Source organism: Schistocerca nitens, chromosome 5, assembly GCF_023898315.1.
Source record: "Schistocerca nitens isolate TAMUIC-IGC-003100 chromosome 5, iqSchNite1.1, whole genome shotgun sequence".
Taxonomy (NCBI): domain Eukaryota; kingdom Metazoa; phylum Arthropoda; class Insecta; order Orthoptera; family Acrididae; genus Schistocerca; species Schistocerca nitens.
In genome coordinates, this window is record NC_064618.1 from 661,183,466 (window position 1) to 661,203,515 (window position 20,050).

Genomic DNA, 20,050 nt, shown 5'->3' on the forward strand with positions numbered 1-20,050 from the left:
TTTCATTCCCAAGGGGGCAGCAGGGCAATTCAATATCAGAACTGAACGTTTTGCCTGATACGGCCAAGAGCCAACATCCCGCATCGTCGGTGACTTTCTTATGCTGTTTTTCTTTTCTTTTCTTTTCTGTCTTTGGTACACCATGTGCGAACGAATGAATGTTAATAGTGATACTGCTTTTTTTATTAATTTTTATCCAGAAAACTACATGATACATATTTAACCACTACGTAAATACATTAGTGGCTCCTAAATTTATATTTGTATTACAAATACTGCAGTTTTTCTTGTTATTAGTACAGATGTGTTAGTGCTACTACTATTTCCACTATAGGCATGGCTAAGTTTTACTACTATCTGATACTACATGTTTCTTTTATTACTGAGTTACTTGGAATTAGTTCGCTGCTGCTGTTTATTATTTACACGCTACTTCATCTCTACTTAAACTAATCTCATACTATCTCATAAGTGTCATTTTCTTTTAATGTAACAGGTGCATCATAGAGAATTACCAAAGGTTTCCGCTTCTTGGGCGGTTCACATTTTACTGTTTTTTTTATTTTTATTTTGTGTGATTTAGGATTTTATACCGGCCTTCCTCCGTGGCGACGTCCACTATTACTATTTTTTTGTCGCCATTACTTTGTTTATTTTGACTTTGTCTTTTGCAGGGTTTACAGTGGTTGTGAAAATCTCCTGCCTCTTTTTAATGTCTTGACTGGGCAGGGGCCTCAACAATACCGTCGTGTCCGGTCTTTTTGATACTTTGGCAGCTGTTTCTTTTGTAGTTTGTGTCTTGGTGGCTTCTTGCGCCGCCACTCCAGCCCATGTTTTTATTGGTTGCTTTCTGTAATTCTTCCACTCGTCCCTCAAGGTTCGCACTAGCGATGGCCCCAGATCATTTTTGATCTCCAGAACCGCTGCCATTCTTAACACTGGAGCCTAGTATCTGATTAATTATAGTGTGCCTCTCAATGACGGTTTCTTCATTCAATCCCAGGCCCTCTTCTGGGGTAGGAACAGTGAGCATCGAAGACCTCGAAAACGCAGTAGTATCATTCGCCTCTTGATCAGTCATGATGACGTGTAGACGAGTAGACAAGTGAAAAGATGGAAGCCCGTCTCTTACCCCGGACCAGTTCCTCTGTCATGGTGAGGGGGGGGGGGGGGGGGAGGGGGGAACTGCTGCAGCTCGCCCACTGGCCTCGCCCCTATTCCAAGGGCACTCTCGAGCTGTAGAGTTCAGCACGCAGTCGACAACATACTGGTCCCCCTCGGTAACCCCGTCATCGACGATTTCACTCAGCGCTCCTCGGCAAGTACACCCCGCACTCCGGAGAAGCGGATCCACTTCTCGCCCTTCGCATCTACTACGCCGAGCTTCCACCTTTCGGCCAAGGACCCACTCCTACTCAGGTAGTGGGCCGGTCACCCAGTCGTTCAGCGGTCTGGACCCAGCTAACCTGGCCCAGGCGACGTCACCACCTCCTGGGTTTGGCAGAACAGATCCGGGTTACCCACGGGCGCGGCGAAGCGTCCATGCCGCCTCACGCCGAGATCCCACGCCAACAAACGAGGTCACCGGTATGCAGAGCACCTGGTGTTCTGTTCTCTGCGCAGAGAGGGAGAGGAGCAGCAGCCGCCCAGCGCAGAGGAGTCGCACATACAGTGAGCAACAGTTCCCGGCCTAGCAGCCTTCCTAAAGCCTTCGCTTTCCCATAGGGTTGGGTCGCAGCAACATCCGGGAGGGCCCGAGAAGTGCCGAACTTGACTTCTGGCACCACGGGAAGGCGGAAAGGGCCATTTGGGAAGGAGTGGATATGTATGACGCATCACTTCCCCATGTGAGGCCTGTTGCCGGCACGCACGAACAGAAAGGGATACGCCCAGGTGCGAGGTCCCGTACCTTAACAACTGCGTGGGTGGCGGGCGGGCCGGCACCAAGCGCACCGCGCAAGGGACCGAGGAACTGCAAGCTTACGCCCACCCTCAACTCATCCGACCTCACGGCAGATTAGTGATAGTGGTGTTTTTTTTTAATTCTTTATTCAACAAATATATGATACATGAAAACCCACCACCTTACACATTAGTGGGTCTCAATTATCTACAATACAATTGTTTTCTTAGCAGAATTTGTTGCTATTGCCGATTTCCTACTTACTACAGGATATGAGGATTTAAGTTACGCTATGGGCAAGTGCTACTGTCTACTGAAATACTATTCTGTCTATCCTAGCAAGCTAATTCCTGCAGCGTTACAAGCGTGCCAGTAGATCTATAAACTTACTATTCTTAGCCGTGCCCACAGAGCATGCCCCTGGCACTGGGCTGGACTTAACTGGAAGTCGCAGCAGGTACTATTAGTGATTGTTCAAAAATCTACATTCTACTTAAAACTACCTTACCACTATTAGTCATCATTAGTGTGCTATGAGTCAAGTTCGGGATGATTCGTACCTTCCCCCTGTTCCAGAACGTGGCGGATTCCCTCCGTCACGGCGATCGACCAATCCACACCCTGGCGGAATGGGATAGCTACGAGGAATTTCATTTTATGTTCTACGCATCATTGATTCTCCCTACGGTATTCCTGCAAGACCCCGCTGGCAAGACTGTGAACGATTCTGAATGTAGATGGGTGATAGGTGTCTCTATTTGGTAGTTGATGTCTTAATTCGGTGGCTATGTCGTTGAAAAGATATGCCGGGTACGGTCAATGCGCCGTATTGAAGTGCAGTGAAACGCGCTGTAACACGCTGCTTCTCGATTTTAGCTTGTCGCAGAAAACGATGAACAGGATACTGAACATGTCTTGAACCAACCTCACGACAGTCACAAACCGATGTCATTTTGCTTTTTATGCGGTTTTTGGCCTCACGGCAATTAAAAACCAATTTTTCCCATCCTACGTGGTATAATCTTGTCGTTGTGGATGGGCTTAGCTAACCAACTGTGTCACAACAGTTGTGTGCCGAGCTTGCGCAGTCATGCACATTTGCCACTACAAATAGCGTAAGGCACAACGGAAACCATAGCCGTCGTATTGCGATTCATCTATCATTTGTAGCCAACCCCATTTACTATAAGACGCCGTCAGCGTCAACTATTGGTAAACTCTTCGAAATTCCTTCCTTTTTTGTGACGTTTCCCTCTGCGTCAATAATATTCTGTTCAAGTTTTACGTCATTCTGAGCAGTAGTTCTCTTTGTACAGCGTTTTGAAACGGAAACTTTAATTTGGCTACTCTGTATAACTAGATCAGGTGACCCAATCTGGTGACGTCACATCCGATTCTATATCAGTTCGAGTCCTGAGATGTTGCTAGTATGCACAAAGTTGCAGTTCCGGTGAGAAGGCAAATTTATAATTGTTTTATGCTATTGTCTTTCTCTACGTTTATTTCTTGATGACACATTTTCTGAGTCCCATAAATTCCAACAACAAAGGTAATAATTTTATATTTTACCGGAACCTTTCCAGTTTTAATTGTCTATCCCCATCCTCCACCCCCCCCCCCGCAACCGTATGCACCCCATCTTCCCCCCCCCCCACTCTCTCTCTCTCTCTCTCTCTCTATTCCCCCCCCCCCCCACACACACACACAGACAGACAGACAGACCCGGAAACTATCATATCAACCACGAATTTACGCCTCGGAAATTAATTTCAAAGTTTAGTACAAATTACAATTTCTTATTCTTTTCGTGCAAGTGCCATGTCCTCTACTGGTACTGCGAATTTTAAATATCAGCCCTTGTCTGTCAATCTACACATATATTTTTCTTATATAATGAAGCACTCGAGGCGAGGATGATGTGGATGAAGTAGAGATAGATACGCTACTTTTATTCATACCCTTTTGAATTACATGCATTTTATAGAACATGAATTTTGAAATAACCTACAGAACATTAGACCTACAGCAGGGCCCAATGAATGTTTCAGATTGCAAAGTTGTACTTCATTCTCAAAGTCGAGCCTTTTGCAGCAAACAAGTTATATGAAATTGAACAGATTCTTTTAGGCACGTAATTACAGTCCACGTAGTACATAATAGACTCCAGAGACCACTGGTCGAGTTACATGTTACTCACTTCACGCTGTACCACGTATTCCTCAAGACAATTCAGGATATATTTATTATGAGAGATCCAAGAACTTTGTCTCTCATCATCAAAAATGCTTATCAAATGCCACAGGTATTGTCCACGAATTTTTTTTTCTTTTCTTTTGATCTGAAAGCAGGGCTACGGAATGGAACAGTATGATTTTGTGAACTTAATTCTGCAAGCACTAGATTAATGTCCATACGAGATCTATCGAGATCATGATTTCTCTTTCTGCTGCAAGTAACACAATACCTTAGTCCAGTAAAAACATAGAGTAATGGCTCAGTTTATCTTATGATAGCAGTAGAGACGCAGACTATGGAAGCATACTTCTCGAATTACTACAGACAACCGGTGAGGTACTGACACAATCCGTTTATTTTAGTATCTTAAGCATCTGGTAGTGAAGCGAGAATGCACAAACAGAACGATTTTAATGAAATAAACTCTATTTGCAGAGGGCTCCGTGTATATTTTGTAGCTCTAATACAAGGACACGGCATAAATAACAAAATGATCTCAATCAAATTAACTCTATTTGCAGAAGGCTGGGTGTATACTTTTTAGCGTAAATACCAGTACACCACATCAATAAGAGATGTTTTTATGCCCGAAAACTATAGTTATTTGGTTCCGGTAATTTCGAGATTATGACAGGCAATGAACCCACTTTTACATTTACCTATAACCGTATCTTTTCTCGCGAGAGCTGCTGTGCATGGAATATTTTTTATTTGATGTTCACGCTTGCCCACGTGTCAGCAGTTGTATATGTGTTCATCCAAGCGTATAGCCTTTCCTCTATTGCGCGTGTGAGAGACGATCGCAATATCAGCGTGAATTCCCATCTCCTGTTTTCGCGGGAGGCCATTGGTTGCTGGCGCTATCAGTGAAATGGACTTGTCATTCAACGGCCTCGCGGGGCATGCAGCTCCAACACCAACCATAGCACGACACACAGCATTTCTCCCGCACTCTGTATTTCTGTCACGTTCGGAAGCTAAATTCCGTTTTCAGAAAAGAAGTAGTTGTCTCATACACATTAAAGGATAACTGAAAATTAACATTGTGATTACAAAAGGCTATGAGTACTTAATTCGCAGCTCAGTTCAAAATTCGATTGTTGCGCAAGCGCAGTGAACCAGAAACTGGAGCCGGCCGGGGTGGCCGAGCGGTTCTAGGCGCTACACTCTGAAACCGCGCGACCGCTACGGTCGCAGGTTCGAATCCTGCCTCGGGCATGGATGTGTGTGATGTCCTTAGGTTAGTTAGGTTTAAGTAGTTCTAAGTTCTAGGGGACTGATGCCGTGAGAAGTTAAGTCACATAGTGCTCAGAGCCATTTGGGCCTTTTGAACCAGAAATTGGTACGTGCGCGGTGAAGAGTAAGTGAAAAGTTCCAAGTCATTAATGAAAATGGCGGAAACCAAGCAAAAGGCATTGTGCGTGTTAGAATTTATCAAATGTCTTTCTGTTATCGCATTGCAGAGAAGATTTCATCAGTGATACAGTCAAGAACGTTCACATGCCAACAACTCTGGCAGGTGGCATCGGTAGTCTGAAGTACGAGGTTGCTTGTGCAAGGGAAGAAATACCGGTCATTTAAGTGTATTGACACAAAACGTTAAATGATTTTGCCTTTGCTATGAAACCAGTTCACATAAATAGATGCAAGAAGGAACAGGTTGCAGAAAGTGTTTGATGTGATCTCAAAAACAAGCAGAGAATTAAATCGAAGGTAATTCAAGTTTTACAGGCACTGAAACACGAAGCCTACTTCAGACGTACGAATTGTATATTACGTCAATGCTGACAGCGTGCTGGAAGTCTCGTTTTTAGCGATGATGTGAACTTCTGCATAAACGACACAACATTTGTATATGGGGCACAAAGAACTTTTAGTATGTAACTGAACATCACCGTGACTCGCCGGATATTGTGTTCTGTGCGGTGTCAGCACAAACGTTTTATGGCCCATTTTTACGGTTCCGTGCCTCAGTCGGTAAAAACGGAACCCTTATGGGATCACCTTCTTGTCCGTTTGCCTATCTGTCCGTCTGTTAAGACCCTTTTTTTCTCGGGAAAGGGTAGAGTTACCAAGCTGAAATGTATGTCCCATACTAATGACTACGGTCCCTTGGAGGTGTAAAAACTTCAAGCCTCTAAGTCAGTCTACCGATACACACCGTCATTGATGTCACATATTTTCATACTCGCAAACTCATTCATCAAAACGTATAGATGAACTATCTAAATACACAACTATGTTTATATGGAATCCTAACAGCGAGTTTCCTAATCATACTTGCATGGTTTTTTTTCCATTCATCTAAGTTTGTTAGCAATCATTTATTCGATGGATTATATCTTTCAGCAAGTGGAGGACGCTGACATTGGGGTGCGGAGGTTCGTAAATTTTTAAATCATTATCTTCAAAACCGTTAGATAGGTTGAACTGGAGATGACGCTGTATTCTGCTCTTGACGAAAGATCTTCCAAACACACACTCGTGGATTTACTTTTAGGTTCATATACAGGGTGAGTCACCTAACGTTACCGCTGGATATATTTCGTAAACCACATCAAATACTGACTAACCGATTCCACAAACCGAACGTGAGGAGAGGGGCTAGTGTAATTGTTTAATACAAACCATACTAAAATGCACGTAAGTACTTTTTTTAACACAAACCTACGTTTTTTTAAATGGAACCCCGTTAGTTTTGTTAGCACATCTGAAAATATAAACAAATACGTAATCAGTGCCGTTTGTTGCATTATAAAATGTTAATTACATCCGGAGATATTGTAACCTAAAGTTGACGCTTGAGTACCACTCCTCCGCTGTTCGATCGTGTGTATCGGAGAGCACTGCAACATACATCGCGTTTCTACAGAATGATCTGCCAACGTTGCTCGAAAGTGTCCCACTGGAAACGCGTCGACGTATGTGGTATCAGCATGATGGTGCACCTGCACATTCCGCAATTAACACTAGGCTGACCCTTGACAGGATGTTCGACGGGCGTTTCATAGGACGTGGAGGACGCATAAATTGGCCAGCCAGTTCTCCTGATCTTACACCTCTGGACTTCTTTCTGTGGGGTACGTTAAAGGAGAATGTGTACCGTGATGTGCCTACAACCCCAGAGGATATGAAACAACGTATTGTGGCAGCCTGTGGCGACATTACACCAGATGTACTGCGGGGTGTACGACATTCATTACGCCAGAGATTGCAATTGTGTGCAGCAAATGATGGCCACCACATTGAACATCTATTGGCCTGACATGTCGGGACACACTCTATTCCACTCCATAACTGAAAACGGAAACCACGTGTGTACGTGTACCTCACCCCTCATGGTAATGTACATGTGCGTCAGTGAAAAAGACCAATAAAAAGCTGTTAGCATGTGGACGTAATGTGCTGTTCCAGTCTCTTCTGTACCTAAGGTCCATCTCCGTTCCCTTTGGATCCCTACGTAATTCGGTGCTCTCCCATACACACGATCGAACAGCGGAGGACTGGTAATCAAGCGTCAATTTTAGGTTACAATATCTCCGGATGTAATTAACATTTTACAATGCAACAAACGGCACTGATTACGTATTTGTTTATATGTTCAGATGTGCTAGCAAAACTAACGGGGTTCCGTTAAAAAAACGTAGGTTTGTTTTAAAAAACACTTCCGTGCATTTTTTTATGATTTGTATTAACCAATTACATTAGCCACTCTCCTCACGTTCGGTCTGTGGAATCGGTTCGTCAGTATTTGATGTGGTTTACGAAATATATCCAGCGGTAACGTTAGGTGACTCACCCTGTATATGGAGCTGTTCTTTCGGACATTTATTTTAATTAAGTAGCTACTATGAATTAAGACACAAATGGATTACAGACATTGGCAGCGAGTGGACCTCGTGTGCGTACGTACCTTAAAAAAATCATTGGCCATCATTAAGGCAAAGACGGCCAATGATCTCCTCCGTGCGGATACACAGAAGGCTCCTACTCTCGCAGGAGTAAGCAAAATGCCGCGAGTAATGAGGATAATGGGCACGGGGCGCTACATTCGCAGTGTGTGGATAAGTTGAGAATTTGGGTCTGACGGGAGGCGTGCAAGGGTACTCCGTGCAGTTGTCATGACCTCTGTGTCTGGATAGCATAGTGGTTCTCCCCACGTCGAATATCATGCGCTTACATGGTTCAAGGGAATGGCAATCGACTACATCTTTGGTGAAGGGGAGAAAATGGATCTTGGTTACTGGTGGTACCTGCAAAACGCCCACAACCTTCTAGAAAGCAGACCGTGGTACCGTGCGTTATTTGAAAATTATTTACGCTGTGTTTTCGTAAGCGACCCGCTATTTCGGAACTGCCAGGCTCAGTATAACGTACCGGGCAATGTCACATTGAAGACAGAATGCCCCAAATTGCCGTCAGTGTGAAAGAAAAATGACTGGTTGATTAAAGGAAAGCTACATTCATTGAGGAATTAGCAATGAAGCTTGAGTCTGTTGTACATATTTTAAACGGAGTTACTGGAAACAGGAAACGCCAGTGGCAGTGGACAAGAAAACTCCAATTGCACCATTTCATGAATTAAGATTCTTTTAGTCGAAGTGGCAATAGCAATACATAAAGCTATTTTAATTTGTGCTTTGAATCATATTTTTGTTGTAACATTTTGTTTTTAGTATTTTATTTTGAATTCATTTATTAATTACAATTATTTAAATAACATAAATAAATAATAAAATTATAGGTCAGTGGAACCTATCACTTTTGGAGAATTTTTGGGAATAGTTATGGACAAGGTCTGAAGAGGAGTAGTAGATTTAGTTTTTTTTTCTTTTTATGGTGTGCTTAAAGTGGCAGTACCAAGTAAGGGTAGATTTGATTTGCGTTTCCTTATTTTTGGGAATTCGGCTTAGTTAGATAAGGAGACTGCTGTACAACAACTCAAAAAAAAAAACACCTAATAAACTGGAGACCCGGTTTCGACTTCCAGTCCGGTACAAATGTTCAATTTCCACCGTCGATTTACTTCAGTACTCACTCACAGCCAACGCCTGTAATCCATTTGTGTCTTAATTTATTTTTAGGGTTACGTGAAAAGTTTGTGTATGTGCCATCTTTGTTAAAAATAATTACAGGACTCAGAATCTTCACTGATACTGCTATTGCGTCTGTGAACCAACGTAAGCTTCAGGACGTATGGCGTGAAACAGATTATGGATTAAATGTCCATGGTGTGCCGTATAGAATACTTGAAAGTACGTAAAAAAATTTTTTAACTCTTATATTCTCTGTAGTGCGCATCACTGTATCGATGAGTATTAAATAGTTATTGCCGTCTGTAACCACTGTATTAATCGAGAACTGCCCTGCTTGAACGTGTCGTAAATATATCTTTAGAAATTATTTGGGCGAGGGATTATTTCGTGACAGATTTTTTTTCCCTATTTTGAATTTCTCTGTGCCTTGTTACATGTAGTGTCGCAGACCACACATCAAGCAAAGCGAGGAAACGCTGTCACCTCGGAAACAAAGTGACGCATGACGGTCGAAGCAAGGAGGAGACAGGGGCAACGTTCGCACACGAAAAGAGAACACTCCTTCCCGATAGAAATATACTAGTATCAGACGTAAGCCACAATTCATATAAAAAAATTTTGCCAATATTCGTTTTGAAATCGACGTTGTTTATAAGCGGATCGTGGACGTGAGAAAACTGGAAAGAAGGCATATGAACGTTTGGGACGAGATGTTATAGAAGGTTGCTGAAAGTTCAGTATACTGATTAAGTAAGAAATGAGAAAGTTCTCCGAAAAATCGGTTACGTACCGAACACGTGAAAAATGCTAATTAGAAAATGCGTAATGTGACAGAAGACGTATTAAGATGTGACGTGAGAGAAACATGCACCATTAAAAGCTATTACTATTCGGAAAACTGACTTATACGTAGAATCGACTGAGAGGGGCAAAAAGCCATCTTAACAAATGTTGGAAAATCTGAACTCCACTTGCCGGCAGAAAATTCAAGAGAGCTTAAAATCATCAGACGGCAGGAAAATCAAAAATTACACGTCCTTGTTAGACAGTGGGGGAGTAAAGTTCAGAACGGTAACGACTGTCGGGAGAGCTAGGTGTTCAAGTGTTGCCGGAACCCCTCCAGACCGCATCCAAACGACGCCGTTGGCAGAAGATGGCACGGCGTCTAGTTAGGTGCGCGTGACATTCAGGGCCTGACGTTGGCGTTACGTTTAAACTATACTGCCAAGATTACGGAACAAGCACGCTTCCTTGGAGCACATCATATGTTAATTTCGTTGGTACTGAACATATTCCGTACGGAATAGTATCAATAACAATAATAATACACTTAAGCGCCAAAGAAGAAACTGATACAGGCATGCGTATTCAAATACAGACATATGTAAACAGGCAGAATACTGCGCTGCGGTCGCCAACGCCTATATAAGACAATAAGTGTCTGGCGCAGTTGTTAGATCGGTTACTGCTGCTACAATGGCAGGTTATCAAGATTTAAGCGAGTTTCAACGTGGTGTTATAGTCGGCGCACGAGCGTTCCGACACAGCATCTCCGAGGTAGCGATGAATTGGGGATTTTCCCGTTCAACCATTTCAAGAGTGTACCATTAATATCAGGAATCCGGTAAAACATCAAATCTCCGGCATCGGTAAGGGCGGAAACAGATCCTGCAAGAACGGGATCAACGACGACTGAAGAGACTCGTTCAACATGACGGAAGTGCAACACTTCCACAAATTGCTGCAGATTTCAATGCTGGGCCATCAAGAAGAGTCAGCGTTCGAACAATTCAGCGAATCATCATCGATGTGGGCTTCCTAAGCCGAAAGCCCACTCGTGTACCCTTGATGACTGCACGACACAAAGGTTTACGCCTCCCCTGGGCCCGTCAACATCGACGTTGGAGTTTCGATGACTGTAAACGTGTTGCCTGGTCGCACGAGAGCCGTTTCAAATTGTATCGAGCAACTGAAATTGTACGGGTATGGATACAACCTCATGAATCCATGGACCTGCGTGTCAGCAGGGGACTGTTCAAGCTGGTGCAGGCTCTGTAATGGTATGGGGCGTGTGCATTTGCAGTGATTTGAGACCCCTTATTCGTCTCGTACGTAAGCATCCTGTCTGATCACCTGCATCCATTCATGTCCATTGTGACTTGGGAAATTCCAGCAGGACAACGCGACGCCCCAAAAGTCCGGAATTACTGCAGAGTGGCTCCAGGAACAGTCTTCTCTGATTAAACACTTCCGCTGCCCACCAAACTCCCCAGACATGAACATTGTCGGCCATCTTCTAACGTGAAGCATCTGAGTACAAATGACAGCTTTTCCAATGCATTGCTCCGTTATACTTTGTGTGCGTGGAACTACCGCCATCTTTGTATGGTCATTTCGCTACCCCATGACTTTTGACACCTCAGTGTAGAACTGAATGGGAGAGCGGGGCAAGCAGAGCAATGGAAAGACGATAGGCTACGTTAGAATACGGTTGGGGTGCAGTGTTTTAGGCTATGATTTGTACGACGGGTGTACGTCGGTACTGATTACAAGGCTGGCGAGTGGAATTAGAGATGGGTTTAACATAACAGTTTAGTCCTACTTACCTAAGCCTCATAGTAAGAGGAATGGTTTGGGGAAAGATGACGAGGTATAAATCTGGATGAAGAAATCGCTGAGTGACGTGGCTAGCTATCGCGTGTCAAAATTTACCTCATGTATCAAGCGAAAACACCACGCTTATCAATAAATATTGAATAGGTCTTGTGAGCCCACTATCACCTGTTCATTTTGACCTCAAAGTTTTTAGAGACCCTGTACAAACTGCCCACTTCATGCTGAATAAAATTCTACTGAACTTAATCTCACATTCAGTTAGTGCTGACGAAGCATCATAGCGTTTTCATTTCCAAAATATGAAAGGTGTTGTTAGGTGATTATCGTGTTACAGAAATTATCAGGAGGACTTTGTAAATAGTTTGTCGTTGTTTGGAAACATGTAAGTGGTTATTCTGTGTTTGGAAATATTTTGAGTCAGCAGACAGTTATTAATTCCTGAATAAGTTCGTTTTAATGTAAATATGACCTGAATGCCGACTTAAACTCTATTAGTCTTGAAGTTAAGAAATAATAGTTACTTTTCAGCCCAGTAGTGTAGTTGTCAGCAAGTGGACAGCAGATCATTTCTCTCTAGTTACTATTAATGTGTCCCCTGCTCCTTGTTTAGTGAGTGGCAATAAAGAGATTGTTTCTGTTAGCTGGGAGCTACTGCTACGAACCAAAAGTATTCGAATCCCCCGAAGCTGCGCCACAAATCAATCGGCACTCGCCGGTAAGTGCTCTTTCTGCTATGCTGAAAGTTAGCACCGATTATTTTGCTTTAGCTTTTTCTGATTAAAACATATCGTAAAGTATAAGCTCATTTGTGTAAAAACACTGACCTCCACTTACGTTACGGTGTTATGAACGCTGACAAGCCTTGATGTGCTTGAGAGCCTGAGTTAAAAATACAAGGCTTTTGCACCCGCTCCCTCGCCTCTTCCACTTCCAATTCCTTCGCCGTCTCCCACCTCACCCTTCAATTTTAGGCTGTGCGAGCACGACCGTAGGTCACGCCGTTTCAGTTTGCACAAACCACAGTAACGCACAGTTGTGTAGAAAGAAACATTCGCTTTGATGACTGAGTCGTTTTAATATCCCTCCATCCCAATCCCCCCCTCCCCCCATCCTCTCTCTCTCTCTCTCCCTCTCTCTCTCCTTCTCTTTTACTCTATCGTTCACCTTGGTTCTTGTTTCTTGCCTCTCTTTCCACGTCATTTCCCAGCCATCTGCCGACAGATTGTTTCCTCTATTGCTCTGGCAGTGTGCCGCAGAAATTTCCGTCACGGATCTCGAAATTTAATTAAACCCAACGTTTAATGAAGCTGTCGTAATATGAAGAACGTAATTCACTTTTACTGTCTAATCAGTTTCCACTGCAATGTGGCAAATACCTTTAGGGCGAGTAGATGGAGCAGAAATGTCTACCGGGAAGCTGCGAGGGTGGAATTACAATACAAACGACCAAGAATCGTTTGGGGACCGCGCCACTGATATTCCCGTTAAGACGATGTCGGCCTTCAGACATCGTGCTAACTTCCGCAAGCGGCGAACTCCGACCTGTAACTGGTCCGTGGGCCATTCTGGGTCGTTCTCACGCCCCGGACAGTCTTTCGTAAGACAGGGCAATGCTTGTTCAGTAAGGAGACCATGAATATTTGAGGTATTGATGGAGAGTGAAAAGTCGCTTCTTAGGAACTGAACAAGTAGAAATTCCGCACATCTCGTGTTGAAAGGCTCAACCTCCAAAATCTCAAATTTAAGAGCGGAAAGAATAGACAATACAGAATAAAATTTTATCTCTGTAGCGCACTGTATATTGGAATGAAACTGTCTACCGAAAGGGGATTCGAGCCATGACCTTTGGCTCCAGAGGCGAGCGCATTGTGCCTCCTTTAAAATGGAAAAAAGCTATGGTGATAAGTCACTGACTGCAAAAACATGTTCGTCTGACTCAGTAAATAGGAAGACGTCTTGCATGCTAGATAACTAGTTTCTTTATCTACAAACCTTCTACACAGCAATATTTGATATCTCCTCTTATCGTTGCTCTCTTTGCCGATCAGAAGAATGATTCGTTGCCGCTCTCCACGTTCCTCTGCCCTGTGCAAGTACCTTCATTTCCAACTAACGCACCCTACATCCACTTGCAGCTGTTTTCTGAATTCAAGTCTAGGTCTCTGTCTGCAACTTTACCACCGCGTCCAACATCTCCCTCCACTAGAAAATTGTGCCTTGATACCCCAGAACATGCCCTATCAACTTACCTGCTCGTTTAGTCAAGCTTTGCCACAATTCCCTCTCTCTCTTTTCTCTCCCAAAGTATGCCCTGGTATTTCTCTCATTTTATCTACCCTTAGGAACAATACAAAAAATTTTCAATGTGTATAATCAGCCAACCTGTTTCTGATAATAGGGCTGGACACCCCATCAATAGATTCTTAATGCAGATTGCTAATTTTTTCTCAGCAAAATTACCAGATTATACTTCACGCAAGTACTACCATAGTACTTGAATTATGCTCACCGGCCGGCCGAAGTGGCCGAGCGGTTCTAGGCGCTACAGTCTGGAACCGCGCGACCGCTACGGTCGCAGGTTCGAATCCTGCCTTGCGCATGGATGTGTGTGATGTCCTTAGGTTAGTTAGGTTTAAGGAGTTCAAAGTTCTAGGGGACTGATGACCTCAGAAGTTAAGTTCCATAGTGCTCAGAGCGATCTGAACTATTTTATGCTCACCGCCCTGCGTAAATATTGCTATCATTCTTATTTATGAGGGGTGATCAAGAGGTTTCCGTTTGAGTTCTTTGTTGCAGCGTTTGTGCAACGTAGTGCGACTCCGATGCTGGTTCACGCACCGACATGTATGCAGCGGATTTTTTGTGGCATTAGTGTCTTTCTGATATAGGTGTGGTGGACGTGGAAACGTGAACTATGGCAGCGTTGTTACCAAATGCTTCCAAACAAGACCAACATACTTTTATTCTTTACTTGGCCGCCGAAGGACAAACACAGGGAGACATACATCGGAGAGTGAAGAACTTGTATGGGCAGCATATCCGCTGATAACCACCGTCGCGGAATGGTGCGCCAAGTTCCGTACTGGGTGCTGCAGCTTCATGTTAACGAACGTTCCCATATCGCAAACGTCGTAATGTGAAAATTACGCCAACTGAAGTGAGAGACAGTCGAGCACCAGTACTATACACCTGAAGTCTCCCCATGCGGTCATCACGCCTTCGGTCCTTTGAAAATGCCTTGAAGTGTCGACGATTTCCGTCGGACGAAGATGGGCAGCTGGCAGTTACAGACTTCTTCACACAGCAGCGGTCGGTGTTTTACCAAACGGCTATGTTAAACATGGTGAGCCAATGGGATAAATGCCGCATTACCCACGGCGATTGCGCCTGATTGGCTTGACTATCCTGGAATGTACGACAATCCAACGGAAATTTTTTGATCATACTTTTATTTCCTTATCGATGTTCAAGCAGAGAAGATCTCTTTAATGAAAACTGATCCTAGGCAAACAAAGATTATGTGCTGCCTATTTATGGAATAAATTCCTCCTTTGTCACTAAGATGTAGCAATAATCTAGTGACCTTACCACACCTCAGTCAGAGATAGTTTATGGTAATTACTGATTGTTTGCTAACAAGATTCTCTTAGAAAACAAAAAACTGATTAACTCTGTTTTAGTTTTGTTCACTGATATGGTCCACTAATTTACATTTGCATCCTTTACATTATTTTCTATTAATTTCAGTTTTAATTCATAGTTCTAATTTTTGACGTATCTGTGCGCAAATTCATCCTTTTTACCTCTCGTTCTCTTGCTGTTATAAGGGCTCTCTTACAGACGTTCATTTCAGTGAAAGCGAAATACATTGTTGTCATTTTTTACATTCTTTCTGCGTAGTATTCAGTCTAAGTAATTCCGAAATGCACGGCCAAATTTATTTTTCGAGTATACATTCGTCGCATTAGCGCTGCACTGCGATTCCCACTGATATTAGGTTGGCCTTTCCCACCATTAAAAACATCGCCCCTTCAGTCCTAATCAATTACAAATCTCCTTCACTTCATCCCAGGAAATTTGTTGCAGTACTTTGTTGATAGCCGAAACAGCAATTTCTTTAAGTTGGAACTTACGCTGTTCCTAGTATTTCTACAGTACCTCAGCAGCCATGGAGTAAACGTTAATTTGACTATTTCCAAATTAGCTTTGCTATTAATAAAGTCATACAAGAGCGCAAATTATCCGGTTAACAACGACAGCAGCCTCCGGTTCAACGTCACTTTGCGACTGATTCTTTCTCAATACTCAAATAAAAGTACCAGCAATCCATCAAATACAAGAAAGAAACTGTAACCTCTCTCAGTGGATGCCAAAGGATCGCTACCTTAAACCTGATAAGAATCAGAAATACGACCAATCAAACACTGCCGCCACTTAAACAACTGCGTAAATGGTTCGAGACCTTACTGACTGAAAGATCAACTAACAAAGTCTCTAATTTCATTGAACCCATGACTCCTTTATCTGGCCTATCCCATACTACAATATCAACATACGATCGTGTTTTTTCGAAAACCTTAGAAATCAGATCCGTAAAAAAACCGTATTAGTGGGAGCTGAGTTATAGACACAGCAGGATATGCTCGATTGACCCCCAATAAGCTTAATTTCCCGCAACTCTTTAGGTGACTTCACATACGTGACTCATCCAAACAGTCGACTTCCGATCAAAACCACAACTGTTCTAAAACACCATCCTCAACTAAAGCCCAAACTACAACATGTTAACGATCGCAAGTTCGAATCCTGCCTCGGGCATGGATGTGTGTGCTGTCCTTAGGTTAGTTAGGTTTAAGTAGTTCTACGTTCTAGGGGACTGATGACCTCAGATGTTAAGTCCCATAGCGCTCAGAGCCATTTGAACCATTTTTGAACAACATGTTAAAGGAATAGCGTTATTAATTTTCAACAATAATAATATTGTAGGTAGTGGCCAGCTGTATTTATCTAGCGACCACATTCGACACGCACGGCGTCCGTTAACATCCATGGAGCGTGTGCACAACTTCATTTCATTTACTCCGTGTCGGAAATTCCGAAACTTCTCCCTTCCTCGTATTTCTTTGCAACGTTAACATACAGTTTTATATTTTAAATCACAATATAAAGAAGGATAAGAATTTCATATAATCAGTAACAACAAAATTGATAATTATTCCACTTAAAGGCTCTCTGTATCTAAGGTGGTGCGGCTACTACTCTCGTGACGCCATATACTCAATTCTGGTTCCGCCACAACCCCATTCGCGAATTGATGCAGTCCCTGTTCTTTGGTTATCCGATATGTTGATGATGTATTCAGTAAGTTATGCGAGAATACTTACACTATCACCTGTCTCCGTAACCATTCACGCAAAATATCATGCTTCAATGTAGATTAATACTTCTGATGCAGCCGGCCGAAGTGGCCGTGCGGTTAAAGGCGCTGCAGTCTGGAACCGCGAGACCGCTACGGTCGCAGGTTCGAATGCTGCCTCGGGTATAGATGTTTGTGATGTCCTTAGGTTAGTTAGGTTTAACTAGTTCTAAGTTCTAGGGGACTAATGACCTCAGCAGTTGAGTCCCATAGTGCTCAGAGCCATTTTGAACTTCTGATGCAACTGAAACTGCGGGGCGCATTAGAGTCGCTACAAAAATGTACACAATATCTGGCGCCACGCGGAGAATGGGAAAGTGATTATTGTATAGAAAGGCTTGTAAAATAAGGGCAGTTTTCTGCCGTACAGATTTGAGGTATCCCATCATGTTTTACAGATTTCGTATATAATAAAATTTTGGTCGTAAATAAGCAATATCTGAGTTTACTAACACCCGTTTGTGCGGTGAGTTCGACTCCGAGATAGCTGGTTCTAATCCAGCTCATGGAATAAGTTTTGACTGACAGGGTTTGCCAGAAAGGGAATGGGAGACGGTTGCGTGAAATTCCTGATTACATGACTTGACACCAACATCCTGGATTAAATTCCAAACCACTCCACAGTGTTTCATGACGCGAGGACAAGTGCCATTGTTGATGGTGATCTGTCCGTCGGATGGGAACTTTAAATATGGCTACCCCCGTGGTGTTCGATTCCCGGCGGGGTCAGGGATTTTCACCTGCCTCGAGATGACTGGGTGTTTGTGCTGTCCTCATCGTTTCATCATCATTGAAAAAAGTGGTTCAAGTGGCTCTAAGCACTATGAGACGTAACATCAGAGGTCATCAGTCCCCTAGATTTAGAACTACTTACACCTAACTAACCTAAGGTGGGACCTTTCTATTGGTACTGTTTCATGGAATGAAATGGGTCTGCTGAATACCGTGTTTCCGTCCATCTATGGCTTGTTATACTTCCTGTATTTCTGTATAGTATTATTACATTGTTATTGGTTTTAACTGAGTACTAGTCGAAGTATTTCCGTAAAATTAATAATTTCTGGATATTGCTAGTCTGACCTGATGTCATTAAAAATTAAGGCTGGGTCGTGACAGTATTTTCAGTTTGTTGTACAGCTGGTGAATGTTTTCTACCGAGCAACTAACTGTTTTCGCGTAAACACTTGTCGGCATCCAATGACAAGCCGGTAGTCTGTATATTGACATGGCGATTCTGTGTACAACTCAGAGGTGCAAAACCATCTTTGGAAATGGAATACCTCTTGGATAAGAGTCTGACAATGCAGCTGCTACCAGTTGATTCTATACCTCATGTCTTATCCAACATGTTAGAAACTGTCAATTTTAGTCAACAGACCTCTGACTGTATTACGATAAGGTTAAGATGGGAACTAAACTGCGTGCAAAATCGAACACATTCATATAGAACATAAAATATTCAAAAAACATTAAAGTGATTTATATACAAAATTCGTAATGTTTGTTATTGGCATGATACACTGGAACAAGTTCATCAAAAACAAAACACTTTTTGTTTTGCGGAGACTGAAACTGGTCCTACGATACGGCACTCTGTCATTGCTGTTCTTATGTGAGCCTTGTAATGTTCCTTGTTGCGGAGTACTGCCTATCCCGACTGGACGTAGTACCGACTCGATGTTACCTTAAAGAGGTACGGAGCGACCAGCTGCAGTGAATGTGTGTTTCCGTCGCTTTAGCTCCTCGTTTAGCCTTAGTCACAGCCGCTAGAGAGCGTATGGCCAGACGCGATTGATGCCCGCTGGCTAATTGGACAGCGGCGGCAGAAGCGGCGGCGGCAGGGACCGGTCACGACAGGGTAACGGACGGGCCGGTCGTGACGCGCCGAGACCTGAGGTCGCTCTTGCAGCCCTCCCTGGGCTGTGGGCGCCCAGCCCGTCGCGGGTCCGGCCTGTGGCCAGGCTGCTGCCGGTGAACGAGGCTGCTGGCACGGCAGCCACCACTTCAACCTAGCAGTTACCGTTTGTGTATGTTGGGCAAGTCGCGGGGCTGTTTCTTAATGGGACCACTCCAGTAGAGTCTCTGTGTTGTGTACGACTTCGTAGGCAATGGTAAGGAGAGATGACTGCAAGATGGAGTGGCAACTGTCATCGAAAAAAAGCTGGACATGAACAGAAACGATTAGCGAACAAGTTAACACAACATACATTGTAATTCCCCAAACTAACGAGGACTCATTACAAACAATGCAGCAAGAACTCGAGACCAGCTCCTACAACAGTAACTACACTGCTGGACATTAAAATTACTACACCAAGAAGAAATGCAGATGATAAACATGTATTCATTGGACAAATATATTATACTACAACTGACATGTGATTACATTTTTACGCAATTTGGGTGCATAGATCCTGAGAAATCAGAACTCAGAACAACCACCTCTGGCCGTAATAACGGCCTTCATACGCCTGGGCATTGAGTCAAACAGAGCTTGGATGGCGTGTACAGGTACAGCTGCCCATGCAGCTTCACACGATACCACAGTTCATCAAGAGTAGTGACGCATATTGTGACGAGACAGTTGCTCGGCCACCATTGACCAGACGTTTTCAATTGGTGAGAGATCTGGAGAATGTGCTGGCCAGGGCAGCAGTCGAAAATTTTATGTATCCAGAAAGGCCCGTACAGGACCTGCAACATGCGGTCGTGCATTATCCTACTGAAATGTAGGGTTTCGCCGGGATCGAATGAAGGGTAGAGCCACAGGTCGTAACTCATCTGAAATGTAACGTCTGCTATTCAAAGTGCCGTCAATGCGCACAAGAGGTGACCGAGACGTGT